General features: G+C 39.5%; 1 long non-coding RNA gene across 1 annotated transcript in view; it reads right to left on the reverse strand.

Annotated features, from left to right (window-relative positions):
• LOC135364095 (uncharacterized) overlaps positions 1–18,354 on the reverse strand; it is a 103,214-nt gene that overhangs the window by 7,465 nt on the left and 77,395 nt on the right. The gene's annotated exons all lie outside the window — the stretch shown is intronic.

The following is an 18,354-nucleotide window of genomic DNA, read 5'->3' on the forward strand; positions in this document are numbered from 1 at the left end:
TCAGTCCTTTCCCAAATTGACCCACAGATATTTCCTGGTTAATTGTACGCCGGGATACTGTTGGATACAAAGTCTGAGTTGACACTAAACTTGGACACTAAGTGCCATCATGAGCCCCTCTCCCTCTTACAGCAGCAGTGAATGGAAGTCAGGTAATGAGTAGAGAACTGTCTTGTGTGTAGTACACAGTCGGTTCACTCGGTCCACAGACCCATCCAGTGGTCATTTCCCCTCTCAAATGTAAAATAAGAATGAACATATTTGGTAAGAAGCAGAATCTTCACATTAGTCTCTTGACATGTGGAAGAAGAGCTACTGGAGTAGGAAAGGCCAAGGAAATCCCCTGAAGCTTCCCTTTTCACGCCAAAATAATCAACCAAAACCAATATCACAACTTGAGGGGAATAACAGAGATTAGTGGCACTTTTGAAAACAAAGGATATAGGGGTGCTGGGCTCTATCACATCCCCATTTAATTCATCAGCCTAGCCCCTGCAAGAACTGAATAGATTATGGTGGGTAACAGTAGACAGTACACATTTAGCCCAACAGCCATCTGTGCCAAATGTTGTCATTAATAAAAGAGATCAGTATAGCTTTTGGTATGTGCTATGTGGCTATTGATCTAGCAAATGCATCCTTCTCCAGCTATCAAAAAGAAGGAACAAAAACTTTTCACACTCACATGTGATGTGAGTGGGATGCATGTAGGTATGTATTCATAGTTTTGCTCCAGTGCTAGTTAACTGTTCTGATATCTGTTACAATACTGTTCAAGGGAGCCTGGATCATTTGGATATCCCATGGAACACAACATTGGTCTGTTAAATTGCTGATATCACTTTATTTGAACCTAATGAGCAGGAAGTGGCAAGTATTCCAGATAGCATGGTAAAACACATGTTCTCCAGAGGGTAAGAGCAAAACTCTAAAGTATATCAGAAGGCTCTTACATTGGAAAAACTTTGAGGAGTCAGTGATATGGGGGCATGTTAACCATCTTCTTCACGGTAAAGGACAAGTTATCTTACCCTGTCCCTCCTGCAGCTAAGAAAGAAGCACAACACTAAATTGGCTTTTTTGGGTTTGGCAAGCAGCATATATTGCTTTTGTCAATACTGTTTCAACTCATTTTTTCATCAAGTTATATGAAGGCTATCGGTTTTGAGTGGGATTCAGAGCAAGAAAGGATTTTGTAGCAGATCTAGGCTGTAGTACATGCAGCCCTACCAACTGGGCCATTGGGCTCAGCAGATTCCATGGTACCATAGCTATCTGTGTAGAGTTTCTAGCAAGGTCCAATAGGAGAGTTATAGTATAGACACATCTGGGGTTCTGGAAAAAGGCCATGTTATCTGGAGAAGATAAGTGTATGAAAAATTGAAAATCAACTTTTGGCATGCATCATGGGCCCTAGTAAATATTGGACTTCTGATCATGGAACATTAAGTGACCAGCCAGCCAGAATTATCCATCATGACCTGAGACCTGTCAGACTCACTATGTCATACGATCAGCAGAAATCCATCATAAAGTGAAGGTGGAATATATGAGATTGGACTTAATCATGCCCAGGAGGCAAGAGTAATGTACAAGAACAGGTGATCCATATCCCATACACTCAGAGCTATGGCTTCATGGGGCTCCCTGAGATCAGATGATGGAGAAGGAAAAAGCCTAGACTTGGTTCACAGATAGTTTAGCTCAATATGTTCTACAAGTTGAAAAGGGACTGATGAGGCAGGAGTGCTCTGAAAGACAGTGGTGAGATAAGATCTTCCCAAGGGATAGAGCTTCTGTGCAGAGAACATCATACTCTATTTGTGTGGAAAGAAAAAATGGCCTGAATTAAGAATGTACATAAAATCATAGGCAGTGGTGAATGGCTTGGCTGTTTGGTCAGAGTCCTGGAAGAAGCAGGATGAGAAGATTGAGGACAAAGAGGTCTAGGAAAGAGGTATGTGAATGTACCTAGGGGAAGGGGCACAAAGTGTGAGTATCCTTGTATTCTACATTAATGCCCACTTGAAAGCATCCAGTGCAGAAGTACCAAGTAGACAGGATTACTTGCCTATCAACTTCTGTCCTTGTCTACTTCTGTGCTTATGCAATGGGCCCATCAGTGGAGTAGTCATAGTTGTAAAAATGGAGGCTATGCATGGTTCAGAAAGTATAGGTACACTCATACCAGCTTGATCTAGCTAATACCACTGCTGAATATCTGACTTCCCAATAAGAAACAACAATCCTGAATATCTGATATGACATAATTTTTTAAGGATACCAATCAGACAGTTGTAGCAAGTTGATTACATAAAACTTTTCTACCCTGAAAAGGACAGTAGTTCATCCTGAGGTAGCAGTAGGGCTTTACTTTTTCTTCCACAGTATCTCAACTAGTATCATAACCAAAGAATGGGATTTTTTCTTTATGGGATCCTTGGGACACTGACTTGGGACAAGAGACTCACTTACTTGGGACAACACTGACTTGGGACAAGAGACTCACTTTACAGCAAAGGAGGTGCAGCAGTGAGCACATGATGATGGGATCCACTGCTCCTACATTACATGCCAGCTTATAAATACAAAAAAACCCTGTGAGTGTGGGAAACTCTCCTTTAAGATGCCATATATACCCTATATCAGCATCTATTACATGATATTGTATCTCCAATAGACAGAATACATGGATCTTGCAGAAGTAGAAATGACCCAGTCACCCTTATTCCCAGTCACCCTCTTGGGAAATTTGTGTTTCCCACCTCTATAACTTTAGGCCCTGTGGAAGAGAGATCCTGGTTCCCAGAAAGGGAATACTCCACCCAAGGACACAGTAAAAGCCTCACTAAACAAAAAGCTATGACCACCACCTGTTTATTTTGGGATCATTGTTCCAATAGACCAGGAGACAAAGAAATGAGATACCATACAAATCACTTTGAGGAGGTATTATATAAGAGGCGAAGATAAATATGCTTGGCACACATGTTATCCGTTGAGCATCTCTAGGTATATTCCCATGCCTGATTTTAATGGAAATGGGCAAATACAACAACTGTGATCTGATAAAGACATGGTAATCAGAGGCTTAGGTATAGGACATGGCTGTTCAATCATGGAACTTAGATCTCTAAATATGGAATTAGACTTTCCAGTTACAGAAATTAGTACAAAATGTGTCAGTCACCAGGCAAGCCACCTAGACCATTAAAAGTATGAGCTGAGGATGAAACACTGAATAGTGATAAAGGAGGGTGATAATGAGTTTCAGTTTCTTCATCGGGACTGAAAGCAGTAGGGCTATAGTTTGTCATACTAAGGCTTCTTTTGTAGGTTTACACAGAAACTATGACTAAATAGAAGCCAGCAAAAGCTGTGAGTGTACCATGAAAACTTAATGCAAGAAATAAGTGGATCGGGGTGGTACAAGGAAGGTTGCAGTGGATGTTAGTGGTGTTCTGCTCAGATGCCTTTCACCACACCAGTTTCCCTATCCCCCAGGTACTGTAGGTGTTGACTGCTGACAAACTTTTTTGCAAGGCTGATGAGGGCCACTTCACCTACAGATGTCCCAGTTATGGACATGATCCCTCTTTGAGGGTGGCTCATATCCAACGACTGACTTCTATGGCCATATACTAGCCTAGCTCCCTTGCCTCTGGAATGAGAACTGCACTCCAGTGGTAAGTATATCAGGCTGAAACCAGACCTGTTAAACCATATCTCCCACTCGTGCTGTCCTGATTTTCTCATTCCCTGCCTGGTTTCTCCTGAAAGCATTCCCTCTATAAATCATTTGCACCATTGTTCCCTTTCAGTCTGTTTCTAAGGAACCTCATCTAAGACACAAAACTACTTTTCAAAAAGTGTTACTAGACTAACATTCAGTGCTATACTCACAGAAGATTGAATACTGATCCTCAGATTCCTGGGCTAGGGATGCTGAATTATTTCCAGACTGTGGTTGAGAGTAGTGCTAGAGAATAGAACAGGCCTGGAAAGGAAGCAGGGAGCAGGGTCACCAGCTAGGATGACTAAGACATGTAAACACTGGAGGCTGTATTACAAGATCAAGGCAATCATGTTCTGTAGCCAAACCAAAAATCAACTCAGCAGGGTAAAAATGTGAACAGAAGAAAGAGGAAGCCTCTGCACTTGGATGAACTGCCCTTATGAGACCACTTCTATATTTGGGGCAAAGACGTCAAGAGGGATTTGTTGTCTTTTCTAAAGAGAACATCACACCCTCAATCTCTACTGCATTCCGCCAGGCAGACAATATCTTACCTCCTGGGGACATCAGTCCCACAGTTATGGATTTCTAGTAATGACACTAAATAAACATTTGCTTAGTGAATGAGTGAATCCTAATATCCTCAATGTCAGCTTGTGTGTATCTGAAGTGCCGGGAGCCTGCTTATCACAATATATAATATTCATAAAGCATTTTCAGTCCCATGACAGAGGCTCTTTGCAGACAGAGTACAGTTATTGCTCTCTAAAGGATATGGTGAAGATTAATTAGTTAATTTCATGAAATGCTTCAGGGATGAAGATTGCTTTAGAAGAACTAATTATGAATATCACAGTGTGCATGCCATACATTTATGCCTCTGAAGTTGAATGAAACTTGGGTTTTTTTTATTGCTATAAGAAAGTTATTGGAATTCATATACCATTGCTTTCTTATACTAAGGCTATTTTGTAAGGTTATTTTGCAGTTCAAAATGTAGGTTTTGTGTACCATACTGCAGAGATAACTGAGTCTGGTTGTGCAGTCAGGGAATTAACACTAACTACTTATTGTCTTGGGCTCATTTAAAACTGCAGACAGAACCCATTATAATTTAAAATACATAAAGTGTAGCAGAATTCATAGTCTTCTACTGTATCCAGCTAGGAGACTTTGGGAAAACCAGTAAAACTCTCAGTGCCACAGTTAATCTGTCAAATAATAGGACATATCCCATGGAATTAAATGATACAGTTCAGGTACAGACTTAGCAGTGCAGGTATAGACTTCCTTAGTGCTCAGTAATTTCTGGTGCAAATACTAAGTTGGACAGTTATGACTATTAAATATGTAACCTAAATATTTGATTTGTGTCTCTTATTGTCCCTTCAAATAAATTTATTCAGTAGAAGCATTTTCTTAAACTGTGCCACTGCATAAAAACTCTTGGCAAGGCTCATAATTTTTCTGCTTATTGTTGGGTGATGTCACAAGTCTCAACTTGGCAATTAGAATGGCTGTTGCTGGAATAATAAATTTGAAGGTAAATCCTCTTTTCCAGCTAGAGCACAGTTAGGGCTGGACTGCTTATTTTTGGAGCAGGACTCTGGCCTTCCAGTCGTGCAACCAGACCATTTAGGATTTGGATTGGTCTTTTAGGCTTGGAAAAGCATGGATCTTCCCCTCATAGGACCCTGGCTCTTGAAGCATGGAATTTGGTCCTATAGGCATGGCATGAGGCCCTTCCTTCCTTTTACCCCCAGGCATGAAACTTGGCCCCATGCACTGAATGTGTCCCTCTAGTGTGGAAGTGAACCTCCTAGGCGTGGAAAGTTGCATGGACTTTACAAACATGGACTCAACCTTTCCAGGCATGAATTCCATCCCACCATGTATGAAATCTGGTCTTCTAAATATGGCCCTGCAGCCATGTAACCTGCCTTTGTACTACAGAACTATATAGTATATGTGGGGAGGTTGGCATACCAGGCATGGGGCCTGGACTTCCAGGCACATAACCTAGCCTTCCTGGCATGACATGAACCATGGTCATCCAGTTGTGAAACCTGGCCCTAAACATAGAATTTGACCCTATAAATAAGGAGTTTTGACCTCTCTGGTAGAATGTGACCCTAGAGGAATGGCATCTGACTTAACCAAATGGAATCTGATCTTTTAGATATTGATTTAAAACTTTTAGGTTGCTTCTCCAGGCATAAAATCTGGTTTTTCACATGACCCACAGCCTTACAGGTATGTAATTAGAATTCTAGGAGTGGAAATTAGCCCTCTGACCATGAAACCTGGCCCTTCAGGTATAGGACATGGCTGTTCAATCATGGAACTTAGATCTCTAAATATGGAATTAGACTTTCCAGTTACAGAAATTAGTACAAAATGTGAATCCTGCTTCTCTAGGCATAGAATTTGATCCTCTAGATGTGGAATCTGGACTTCCACATGTGGCTCCTAAATATCTAGGCATGGAATAGATGTTGACTATACTAGGAACCTGGTCACCTTGTCATGGAACTTTGTACTACATATATGTAATCTCAATTTTCAAACATGGAACTTGACACTACAAGCATGAAAACTGATACTCCATTTATGGAATCTCAATCTCAGAGTGTTAAACCTGGCTCTGCAAGCATGGATCTGTCATTTCATATGTAGAAGTACAATGCCCAGTCATGGTACCAGGCTCTACAAACATGCAACTTGGCATTCCATGTGTGGACTCTGAATCTCCATGAACTTACTGTGGTGAATGTGGTATCCCAGCTTGGACTCTGGCATATGAGTCATAGAAGTTCTCCTTGCAAGACACAGGCTCATGTCTCCCAGGAATTTCACTCTCCATGCATGCATGCTCAATATCCAAACATGAAAGTTGACCCAATGAGCATAGAACCTAGTCTGCCATGTATAGACTTTTGAATTTCATGCATAGAAACTAGGATCTATAGGCTTGAAATTTAGCACTTCATTTGTGGAATGTTGATCTCAAAGCATGGAACTTGGCTCCTCAAACATGGAATGTGAGACTACAAATATATAACCTTGCATTTTAGTCATTCACATGGGCTTGCCAAAACTTGGAAAGTGATTTCCCAGTCATGGATCCTGGAACTCCACATATGTAATCTTAATGTCCAAGCAGGGGTCAAAGCCTTACAAGCATGGAGAATGGCATCACGTGTGGATTCTCAATCTCTAAACATAGGCCAACTCAGAGTGTGGATCTTGGTGTCCAACCTGTATTTCATAGATTTTGGCTCTCCACATAAGGAATTTGATTTTCCTGGCAAGGAACCTCAAACTCCATGTGTGGAATCTCAATATCCAGGGGTGGAATATGGCCCTACAAGTACAGAAACTGGCATTCCATATATGGAATCTTGATTTCCAAGTATGGAGCCTGGACTTATAATCATGGATGCTGGCACTCTGGTATGGATTATAAGAATGAAACATGACCAGACATGTTTGAAACCTCTCATTCCAGACATGGAAATGGGCATTTCAGTCATAAGCATTGGACCTCTCAAACATGAAAACTGCTCTCTGTGGTATCATATCTGCCACACTATGATTTATGGACTGAATTGTACCCCCACAAATTCATATGTTGAAATTTTACCCCTCAGTGTGACTTATTTGGAGATAACACCTTTAAGGAGGTGATTATGTTTAAATGAGGTCATAAGTGGGGGGGAACTAATCCTGTAGGACTGATGTTCTCATACAAAGAAGAGACACTGGAGCTCATTCTTTTTGTGTGTGCACAGAGGGAAGGAAGGCCATGTGGGGATATAGCAGAAGGTGAATATCTGCAAGTCAGGAAGAGAGACCTCACCAGAAAAATACATTTTTTAGCATCTTGATTTTGGACTTCTAGACTCTAGATGGTGAGAAAATACCTTTCTGTTGTTTAAGCCATCCAGTCTGTTATTTTGTTATGGCAGTCTGAACATACTAATATACCATTGGGAATTAATTAATTTTTACCATAAGGAATTTAAATCTCCACACTGGAAGCATAGAACCCAGTATACTATTTGTGTAATTTGAATCTCTTAGCATGAAACCTGGCACTACAAAGAAAGGATCTGGCACTCCATGCAAGAAATCTTAATCTCTGAGCATAGAACCTGGCACTCCAATATATAATCTCAAATGCAGTGATGGAAGATATATCTATGAGCACAGAATCTAGTGTTCCATGTGTAGAATCCTAATCCCCATGCATGAGACACAGCACTGCCTTACATGTAGTAAACCTGGCCCTCAAGACATGAAACCTTGCATTTAAGTCACAGAGGTTAACACTATAATACATGAAACTATGCATAATATTTTTCAGTACCTATTTAATACTGCAATTTCTAAGCATTTAAATTGGCTCTACAAGCTTGGTATCTCCCATTATATGTGGAATCTCGATCTCCACACATGGAATCTGGCCCCAAAAGAATTTAACTTGTCATTCCATATTACTCAGCCATCAGAAAGGATGAATACCCAACTTTTGCATCAACATGGATGGGACTGGAGGAGATTATGCTAAGTGAAATAAGTCAAGCAGAGAAAGTCAATTATCATATGGTTTCACTTATTTGTGGAACATAAGGAATAGCATGGAGGACATTAGGAAGGAAGGAAGGGAAAAATGAAGGGGTGGAAATCGGAGGGAGAGACATACCATGAGAGACTATGGACTCTGAGAAACAAACTAAGGGTTCTAGAGGGGAGAGGGCGGGGGGGATGGGTTAGTCCGGTGATGGGTATTAAGGAGGGTGTGTATTGCATGGAGCACTGGGTGTTACACGCAAACAATGAATCATGGAACACTACATCAAAGACTAATTGTACTGTATGGTGACTAACATAATAAAAAAAATAGGAAATAGAGAAAAAAAATAACTTGTCATTCCATGTGTGAAATTTCAATCTTCAACCTAGCCTTAAAATCATGCAACCTAGTACTCCGTGTCTGGAATCTCAATCATTAAACATGACACCAGACTCTATGTACATAGTACTGACACCCTATGCATAGAATCTCAGTCTCCAAGCAAGAACTGTGTTCCATATGCTTGGCACTTGGCAGTTCGTGTCTGAAATCTCAAATTCTATGCATAGAACTTTGCTCAATTACAATGGAAACTAGCATTTCATATGTGGAACTTTTATCTACAAGAAATTCACCTGGTCTTGGGGTGCCTGGGTGGCTTACTTGGTTAAGTGTCCAACTCTTGATTTTGGCTCAGGTCATGATCTTGGGGTCATGAGATTGAGGCCCATGTCAGGCTCTGCACTGGGCAAGAAGCCTGCTTAAGAGTCTCTCTCTCCCTCTGCTCCCCGCCCCCAACACTTGTGCTCTCTCTCTCAAAAAAAAAGAAAAAAAAAAAACTCATTCACCTGGTCTTTTTTTTTTTTTTTTAAGATTTTATTTATTTGACAGAGAGAGAGAGAGCACACGCAGGGGGAGCAGCAGAGGGAGAGGGAGAAGCAGGCTTCCCACTGAGCAGGGAGCCCGATGTGGGGCTCAATCCCAGGACCCTGGGACCATGACCTGAGCCTGAGACAGATACTTAACCGACTAAGCCACCCAGCTGCCCCCTCACCTGGTCTTAATAATGTGGAGCCAAGTACTCCATATATATAATTCAAACTATAAATATATATAAACCAATATAATTTCAAACTTCAAGCACAGAACAGTTTTATATGGGTGAAACTTGGCATTTCAGACATTGGTCATGGGTGTGATTTATAGCTGTTGGCTTTCTAAGGCAAGGAACATTAAATACACATAGGTATTCCCAATATCCAAACATATACTTGGCCCTAAAAACATGGAAAATAACATTTTGTACATGGAATTTCTATCTCCAAACATGGAACCAAGCCTTACAAGCATGGAAGCTGGAACCTTGCATGTGGATTATCAATCTCTAGACAGGGAATCTAGTCCCCAAAAGAATGGGACCTGATGTTCCATCTGTGGAATTTCAATCTTGAAGCTGGACCTGTCTCTAAAAGCTTTCAACATGGCATTCAATGTTTGGAATCTTAATCTCCAAATATTTAACTTGGCTCCATATATTTGAAATCTGTAAGTCCATACAAGGAACACGGGCTTTCACTATTAAAATTTGTATTTCTGAGACATGCAAACTTGTCTCCCAGCATGGAACTTGTTACTGCTCAAATGGATTTTTAAAGATCTATATCTTTAGGTGGAATATGGACCTAAAGCATGAAATCTTTCTCATTATGTGTGGAATATAACCTTCATGTATGAAACATGGACCAACAATGATGGAATGTGGCACTCCATCTGTGGATTTTTAATCTCCAAATACAGAGCTTTGCCACAGAAGTATGGGTTATGGTATCTACAGTTGCTTGTCACTCACTGACATATACTTTGTAAATCATAGAACCTGGTGTTCCAGGCATGAAATCTGGGACTCCACATATGTAATATCAATCTCCAAGCATGGAACCTGATACACCAAGTATGGAATCTTCATGCTGTTTGTATTAAATATAACCCTTCAAACAGGAAATCTGGATTTTAATGTGAGGAATCCCACGCATTAAGCTTGGCTTTATAGGAAGGGAACGTGGTACTCCATCTGTGGAATCTCATTCTCCAAGCATGAAACAGTCTTAAAAGTGTGGAACATCGTAATCCAGACTTCATACCTGGGCATTTGAGTCATACAAGTTGATACTCTGAGGACCTACATCTCCCAGCCTTGGAACCTAACACTTCTTATGTGAAAGCTATACTTCTGGTCATTGATTTAGTTCTAGGTGTGAATTATGCCTTTCCAGGCATAAAAGTTGGTTCTCTATATGAGACTTAGGCCTTCTGTCTTGGCATCTAAACTTTCTTGAGGAACTTAGCCTTCTGAGGATAAACTTAGGCCCTCTAAGTGTTGAATGTAGCTATTCAAACATGGATCCTGACCCTCCAAGAAGAGAATCTAACTTTATAGTCATGGAAAGCCTATCCAAATCTGAATCCATAGAATCAGTCCCTCTCTGTGTGGAATCTGGGCTTCTATATGGAGAGCAGGGCCTTCTGGCCATGGAATTAGGCCTCCCAGGCAAACCATGGCTTCCTATCTATTTGATATCTCTTTCTTTAGGCTTGGAACATATCATTTTGGGAGTGAAACCTGAACCTAAAGAAACAATATCTAATCCATCAAGTATGGAATTTGCTCAACTAGGCCTGAAATACTGAATCTAGACTTCTTAGCATGAAAAACAGCCTTTTGGTCTTGATAATTAACTCTAGACATGGAATTTGATTATCTTTGTTTGAAAGTGGTCATCTATGAGTAAAACCTGGATTTACGAGTATGGAAAGATAGCTCCTTAGGCATTGAATCTAATCCTCCTTTATATAACTGTGCCTCCAGGCACAAAACATGACATTCCATGTGTGGAATCTCAATCTCCAAATATGGAACCCTACAAGCATGGAACTTGGCACTTTCAGAGTGGAGTTTCAAATTCCATGCATGTTTCTTGACCCTATATACATGGAACACGGCAAACTCTATATGAAAGCTTAATCTCCAAGCATGTAATCTGATCTTACAATTGGGGAACTTGGCACTCCACATAGGATACTGGGTAGTTCAGTCTCAGAAGGTTCTACAAGATATGGATCCTGGCATTACAAGGAAGGAATCTGTCCAGAATGTCTTTCCTCAAACATGGAACATGGTCTCACAAGTGTAGGAACTGACAATCCATAGTACCTGGATTTCAGTTATAGATGCTATGTTATCTAAATAAGCCAAAGATGGCTTCTGTGCATTTGCCCCTAAATTTTCTTTTTTTTTTTTTTAAAGGTTTTATTTATTTATTTGACAGAGAGAGACACAGTAAGAGAGAGAGAACACAGCAGGGGGAGTGGGAGAGGGAGAAGCAGGCTCTCTGCGGAGCAGGGAGCCTGATGCAGGGCTCAATCCCAGGACCCTGGGATCATGACCTGAGCCGAAGGCAGATGCTTAACGACTGAGCCACCCAGGCACCCCTTAAATTGTTTATTTCTTTACTGCAGGCTAAGAACTGTCAACTCAGAGGCCCACAGGCATCATACTTATTTTTACATATACATTGGGTTGTTCTTAAAATAACCCAAATATGAAGAGGGGGAAATCGGAGGGGGAGATGAACTATGAGAGACTATGGACTCTGAGAAACAAACTGAGGGTTCTAGAGGGGAGGGGGATGGGGGGATGGGTTAAAATAAAAAAAAAATAACCCAAATAAGCAGAATTTTAGCCATTTAGAGTCTGCCTGCTTTATATACCTTATGAAGCTACACTCAGTATCTGCTGGTCATTGGTAAAATAGAGCCTTGTGGTTATAAGACTCCAAGCTACCCCTGCTGTTAGGAGCTCTGTGACTCAGATTCCCTGCCATGCTGTTGAGCAACATCCCCTAGACTTACAAGCTCCCACTTCGGTCTTCCTCTCTCCTAGGTGTTCCTTTACCTTCATCCCCTTCTGGATGGTGACCCACTCACTATAAGTCTCTGAATGGACTTATGCTATGAGGGACATTCCCCTCTCACAGTTCTATCCAAGCACTGCACTGACTATGTGTTACTGCCTTTCATAGTCATATCTATTTCCTTGATCAGACCCAAATCCCTTAAATGAATCCCATACATAGTGTCCTCTAAAACTTGAAGTCTGGTCTCCCAGGCCTGGAACTTGGCACTCCATGTTTGGAATCCTAATCTCTAAGCAAGGAACCTGGCCCTATAACCATAGACTCTATCATTCCATACCTGGAATATCATTCACCAAGAATGGAACCCAGTTTCTTTGACATGAAAATGGGAACTCCATATGTAGAATATCAATCTCCAAATATGGAATATCAATCTCCAAACACAGAACCTAGCTTTACATGCAGAGAACCAGCACTTTATATGTGAAATCTGTAATGATTTATCTTGTGACATGTGAAATCTTAAATGATTGATTTAAGTCTTCTGGATATAAATCTTGCCTCTCCAGGCATAAACTCTGATCCTCCATAGGATAACTGGCCTTAAAGGCATAGAACTTGGACCCAAGGCATAAAAACCTAGCCCTCTAAAGCATGTACATTGCTCCCACCCTCCAGATGTTTAATGTGTTAGTTGTTTCTGCAGTGTGAGGTTTGAGTGGTTTTAATTTTGATTTGTGTGTGTGTGTGTGTTTGTGTTACATATAAGGAAATATAAATTTTCACAGGATAAAGAATGCTTCCTTTTATCAGGAAAGAGATAATTACATAACATATATACTGGTTTACAACGCAATCCTTTAAAAAAAGTCCACAGTCTGTTGTGTGTAATTTTCCATTGCTATAGCTCTTATGCCATCTTCTGGTCTAAATATAATTCAACTATTTGGGAATGTCTATAATACGTGTTTAGTACCTTAATGTTATTTCAGAAACTTTACTCATCTTGTTTACTCATCCTGCAAATATCTATTTACACATCAAGTATAAAAAATTTAAGTCAGCAACTTAAAAATTTATGATCACATAAAGAAAGTTTAATATGGTGGGAAGAGAAAATTGGAAAATCTTGTCAAAATCTAAACCTCAGAGATAGATTGAAATAAATACATTCTTGAATAAACCTACATAAGCCTAACACAATATAAATGTATTTCTAAATATTGATTTAGATACACTATAGAAAAAGCATAGGATTTGGAGTGAAAATAAAACTGGGTTTGAATGCCATCTTTGCCACTAATTCATTATATAATCTTTATAAACTCACTTAACTTCTCATTTACCTTATTTCATCCCTATTAAATGAAGACAATAATATCTGCCTTTCTCTACTGCCTCTATCTAGCTATTCTCCCTGCTTATTCTTGAACTTCTAAATTACTATAAATCAGTATGTATTGCTATTTGCACATGAAGACATAAGAGATTTTAATTCAGAAAAAAGATAAACCAGTAACTTCCCAGGATAGAAAAGAAAAGCCGCTCAGAGTTATTTGACATTCTAGTTTATATTCTGAATTTTGAAAAATATGCTGAGCATGTGCAAAGATTAAAGGGATAAGAGGTAGTAAAATAACACCTTCATATCCAGCACATATGAGGGATCTTCAGAGTTCCAGAAAGAATAAAACTCTGAGTGCCAAAATTGATTGAAAGAGGTGATGTGGAGACATAAGAAGATATAATATTGAAGGTTAGGCTCACTAACCAGAATAAAGATCACTCATCTCCCGATGATAGCCTTCAAAGTCAAATCCTTCAAGTGCAAAAGCTGAGAGCTCCCAGCAGTTCTGTGTCTGGTTCCAAAAGAGAAGCCTAGAATATCTGCTCAGTAATTCTTACCTCCTGCTCTAACTCTCCTATGGACTATATAGTGTGATTCACTCCCTTGCTCCCAGCATCCCCTGTTCCCTCAGATGAGATCACAGATGTCATTCTACATTTATTTTGGAATGTGTGTGATAATTGATTAACATCTATCCATTAGTCCAAACACCATCACCACAGTCAGCATCAGGAGAATGGGGCCCCATGTGGTGGTTCACCACTGAAATCCCAGAACCTAGGGATATTGAACATAGTAGACGCTCAGCAAATACTTTTGGATCAATGATTAAATAAATACAAAGAAGAAAAAAGGTAAAAATACAAAACATAGGAAAGAGGTAAGAGTTTCCGCATTTGGTTCATAGTATGTCGTTCTGGTGGCCATAATACTACAAATGTCTCATTTCACTCTACTTTTATGGTTAAATAAGGGAATTTTTCTTTTTTTTAAAAGTAAAAGTACATTTTTTCTAGGGGAAATTTAAAAGTATAAGAATTATGGTGAGCACTGTGAATTGTGTAAGACTGTTGAATCACAGACCTGTACCTCTGAAACAAGTAATACATTATATGTTAAAAAAAAGAAGATAGCAGGAAGGGGAAAATGAAGGGGGGGAATCGGAGGGGGAGACGAACCATGAGAGACTATGGACTCTGAAAAACAAACTGAGGGTTCTAGAGGGGAGGAGGGTGGGGGGATGGGTTAGCCTGGTGATGGGTATTAAAGAAGGCATGTACTGAATGGAGCACTGGGTGTTACACGCAAACAATGAATCATGGAACACTACATCAAAAACTAATGATGTAATGTATGGTGATTAATATGACATAAAATAAAATTAAAAAATAGAAAAAAAATGAAAAAAAAGAAATGCAAAGTAAAAGTATAAGAATTACAAAAAATAATGTAATAATTACTACCTTCTAAAATGATTCTCTATAATATCTTGGCATATTTGATCCCAGCATGTTCTGTGATTATGCTTTAAAAAAATAAGTATTATTTTAAGAAGAAAAAAGTATTGTATGAACATACTATTCTGTTCTTTCCCAAATATCTTAGAAATATATAATTATTAAAGTAACAGATGTCCATTAGCCAAATTTAAGAAAGCATTACTTGAGGTCTGTGGTGCCCTTTGGTAAGTTATGGACCTATATTCTACATTATCAGCTTCTATGTGTAGAATTATAGCCATGGCATTCTAATAAATACAGTCATAATGGCAACACTCAGTTGTTAAGATCTCAGTTTGAGATCTATATTCTGTCTCCTATGACAGAAAAGTGTGTAAAAAACTTTACAGGATAGTCACTGGAAATGTTTAACTATTAATCTTCAGATTTTATCTAAAAACTGTTTGGGAACAATGCACTTTCTTATTATATTGTATCAATCACTGAATTACCTATATATTTTTATGGAGAGAGAAAAGTAGCGATTCATTCAACGTAGTGCCAAAAAGTTGACATCAGTGCTACTAATTGGGTTTTTGACTAAAACAAACATTTAATTCACACCTATTAACTAGGATGTTTCACTGAACTGATGAGCATTTGGCTAGTTGCCAAGACATTTCAAGATTCTGTAACTCTGTCTGAGCTGGTAGCATTCTATGCTGTTTCCCCAGAGTCCTTAAAAGCAATATGGTCCATCTTGGTTTGGTGTGGATGGGGTAGAGGCTCTGGTCCTTTTGACCAGATTGATACAGCCAGCAGCTAAACAAAATCAGTTTTAAAAATGGAGTGAGCCAAATGCCCTTCAATTTCACATGGATAAGTCTCTGATAAATTGTGGCAAACTATTTTTTAAAGAAATTTTAAAAATCTGGTGCTATAATACAAATATTTCAATATAACTTTTACCTGTTGCTGGTTGTATAATATTCTTTTGATGCTTTGTCTTACACATTAGTGGTAAGTCATCTATATATTACCTATGAATACTCTTAGGTAGATTTATCATAATGAAAATAAACTACACAATTTAAGATTTGATTTTTAGGATTATGTTTACACCTTCATGGAAACTTTGTTTTCAGAAAGACAGTTTTGAAAACACAGTAGCTGACACTCTATGTATGTTTTATAATATATATGTATACCCAATTTTTCAATAGCAATTGTCTTTTTATATTTTTATTTTCTTTAAAAAATATTATCTTACATAGATAAGAGATGATCCCCTCCAGCTCCTTTCTATAAGAACACTACAATTGTAGTTTATCAGAAAACATTTTTCTTTTGGTCAAAATATGTGAGGGGAAACTGGCTTAAACTTATAATTATTTTGTTTTGCCCCTCTAGGTTAAGGGATATATACAATTTTCTTTAAAAAAATTTTCTGTTAATATCAATGCAGTCTCATTCCTTTCATTCAGAGAAATAAAGAGCATCTGTGTCTCTATTTAAAAAAAATCATATCACCAAAGTGTGGAGATTTAAAATAAGATCATAAAATAAGGGACAATGAATAGAGAAAGGAATTAGTCCTGGTTGCCCTAGACATAAAGATAAGAGAGGGTGAGAGAAGCTGTGTGAGGTATCTTATCACCTTCCTTTAGGTCAGCTTGGCCTAAACCCCCAATTCCCACAAACTCCTCTCCATACCAGTCTTCTAATCAATCATCACACCCACGCTGATTTATTTCTCTGCTCTGACATTTTCCATGGCATCAGAGCAACCGAAAGCAGTCCCTGGTCTGTGATGAAGGCCTACAATAGCAGTTCCTTCATGAGGAAGCAGCATAGACGTATATCTGAAGGACAGTTTTGGACTGAATAAACTAGATTGAGCAGCACCCTCATTTGAAACAAAGTGTACTGGACCATACATAATTAAACCCACTGAGATCCACACTGCTCTTGACTTGACCCTACCCCAGATTCTGCAGGACTGGACCAGGCAGCTGGGTCAATGGACTGAGCCTCTCTCTCAGAATAATGAAGGTTCCAGAGCAGGGTCAGCAGCCAGCAGCAACGGACCCCAGACTGAATGCTTGTCATGATGCAACAAGGTTCTTTTGCATTTGGGAAACAAACACAGAAAAGGAAGGTGTCATCATTGTTTTGTTTTCACAAATCCTTAAGGGTGATACCAACTCACATTATTTAGAAGTGATGTAAAATCATAAACCACACAGTAAATGCAGTGAAAATCCTTATAGCCCCCACAGCACAGAACTCAGGCTGGTTAAGCAGGCTCAGGCAGGCCTAGGGATTCTGAACACTTACCCACCCATTGGCTATCCTTTCTCTGAGAAGCTAGATTTTGTTCTACAGTTCAGCCAGTTGCTGGCTGAGATTCTCTTCTAACCTAGGGGACTTCCTTGAAACATCTTTATCTTGATGTCTATGAGGCCTGCCATGGCTCCTAGGCCCTCCTGTCTTATCCCACCGATTAAGTCCGTTTTCCTGAATATTGGAAAACAACACCAGGCAAAGCTGAATCTGTCTTTCCTCTGTTCTCCCAACGAGGGCGGGGAAATTGCTTTCTCTTGCCAGTGATGCTTGAATTCTGCCTCTCAACTCCCAAAATCCTCAACTAGAGGCTTGGCCAAAAGAGCCAATCCCCATGGGCATAAGTAAGCCAGTGTATCCTAGTTCTGTTCCTGCCATTCTCAGCTTCTTCTCCGTGGTCCTGCATGTGGAGTTTTTTCTACCACTTAACAGAACTATAAGAGATGGTAAGACTATTCAAGAAGTGACTGAACATCCTCCCTTCAAAAAAGCACTCACATTATAATGAAAGGATTTCCAAAAGACAGGAAGAGATATATCCACCAGCAAACAAATACCTTACTAAAAAATATTAGAAGCAAGAAAGTGAAGAGACAGTGATAACTGATTTGGCAGTCCAAAGAAAGTTGAAATCTAAGCTTGTGTTGGAAGAAGCCAGGGTTCAAGCTGAATCAAGGATATAACTGCATAGAGGCTTAAGAAATTAAGCCATTGGTAACACTGAGAAGAGGGTGATGCAGATGCAGCTGAGACTGGAGAAGTAGTTGAAATGTGATTAAGAACTCGTTGGGTTCCCAGATCTCCTTCCCCTACTCTATGCAGCAGGCTGACTGCAGGGTAATGACACCACCTTCCTTCAATTTAGGAGAAGCTGGGAGCTTTCTTCTTTGTGAAGAGGTTGAAATAGGTAGGTTCTGGACTGAGGGACACAAGACATAGATGTGGGGAGTGCTGTATTATAAACTGGAAGATTAGTGATAGGCTCTATTCTGAATTAT

Source organism: Mirounga angustirostris, unplaced genomic scaffold (assembly GCF_029215605.1).
Source record: "Mirounga angustirostris isolate CCGP_5_RB_7025 unplaced genomic scaffold, mMirAng1.0.hap1 SCAF_4, whole genome shotgun sequence".
Taxonomy (NCBI): Eukaryota; Metazoa; Chordata; class Mammalia; order Carnivora; family Phocidae; genus Mirounga; species Mirounga angustirostris.